The 1,653-nt window shown below is 42.8% G+C and overlaps 1 pseudogene; it reads right to left on the bottom strand.

Moving 5' to 3' along the window:
* Positions 1–524: 524 nt before the first annotated feature.
* On the bottom strand, positions 525–1,399 carry LOC103121775 (ubiquitin-conjugating enzyme E2 C-like; annotated as a pseudogene).
* Positions 1,400–1,653: the final 254 nt, after the last annotated feature.

The following is a 1,653-nucleotide window of genomic DNA, read 5'->3' as shown; positions in this document are numbered from 1 at the left end:
CTTTTAAATTTGTGTAACTTCTAATTTTAATATCATAGATAAGATTATGGTTGTATATTATGCTATTTATCAAATACAGTTTTCTCTACACTTGGTGCATTTTTAAGACACCTAGTGATTTTACTGTTTCTGAATTTATCAGGTGTGTTAGTCTTTTTATTCATTTTAGTTTTTCTTAGCATTCTTGTAAGTAAATTTAGCTTTACTACTCCTATATATTCTTACTTTAAGAGTGTTTTTTTAACATTTTATTGGGGAGTTAGTGGTAACCAATACAGCTGTTAACATGTGAGTACAGTGTCTCCTCCCCACACTGTTTAGGTCACTTTACACCATCATAGGCTAGACACCCAAGGTTCTCTTTACGTCTTCCCTCCCTCATATCCCCGTGAATCATTTGCTTTGGTGTGATACACCACACCTAGTCCAAATTCTACTTAAAAATGTTTTACTTTTTTATTAGTGATTCAATATTGATTAACAAGATTCTAAGGGGGTATAATTGTAATAGGGGTATAATTTCATACAATTCCCACCACCAGAGTTCTGTGTCCCATTGGAAACTTCTTTCTTGTTTATCCCTCTGGGTGGACCAAAACTCTTTTTTTTGGGGTGCAGAGGATGGGAGTTCTGACTTCTGTAATTGCTTCTCCACTGGACATGGATATTGTCAGGTAGATCCATACTGCCAACTTGTTTCTTTCTTTTTCCTTTTTTTTTTTTTTAACAGATTCAAGAAGTGAATTTATTTGACAAAACTCTAAAACAGTTTAAGATCCAGTCCTATGCAGATAGAAAGAAAAGACAGATCATCTAAGAACAAAATCAATATCTAGCACAAGGTGAGAGGTAGCAGCACAAGTCAGAGCTCCTGACTGGAGAGCTGCTTTGAGTAGGTCTCTAGCAAGTGCTTTCTGAAGGCAGTGAAGTTCCCCCAGAGCTGAGCAGCACATGTGTTGAGTAGGCTGTGGAGGCTGGGTTCTGCCAGCAGGCTCTAGATGGAGATTAGGAGGGTCCTGACATACAGGACAGACCAGTGTTCTTGCAAGGTGTCTAGGCAGATATTGCCTTGGGTGTCTATACTGGGGTGGTAGCAGGGTGTAAAGAACTTGACTGTGGGGGCCTGGTAAGGGTAGCCCCTAGGTTAGTCCAGGGACATTTTGTAGTTCAGGCCTTTATAGGGGGTGCCAGCTGCTCCCTGATTGGTGCCCACTCACTTGAGCAGGTTGTCAGCTTTAGGGAAAGCAGAAATCCCTTTGTCTCCAGCCATCATCAGGCTCCTCAGCTCCTGCTGAAGCTTCTTGGCCATGGGACCTTGGTTAGCTTCTTCTATGGGATAGGCTCTTCTATGGGCTGTGACAGGATGGGCAGCAGCTGGCTTTTGGTTCCTGGAGGCCATTCTGGAGGTGCTGTGGCTTGGTTAGTTCTGGTCATAAATTGTTGAACCTTAAGTTGATTGTCATTGCCCATCATAGTTGATTTAGCACGTTATGATTGGGCCCTACTCAATCGCTATCAAACAGGCCATGGCCGGTGTGCCGCTATGTTCCATCGCTGGGGAGCCAGAGACGACCCGAATTGCCCCTGCGGCTACAGACAGACTATGACCCACATAGTCAATGACTGCCACCTCTCCAGATTCAAAGGAGGTCT

Source organism: Erinaceus europaeus, chromosome 4, assembly GCF_950295315.1.
Source record: "Erinaceus europaeus chromosome 4, mEriEur2.1, whole genome shotgun sequence".
Classification (NCBI taxonomy): Eukaryota; Metazoa; Chordata; class Mammalia; order Eulipotyphla; family Erinaceidae; genus Erinaceus; species Erinaceus europaeus.
Note: the sequence above shows the minus strand (reverse complement) of the source record. Positions and strands in the feature narration are given on the sequence as shown.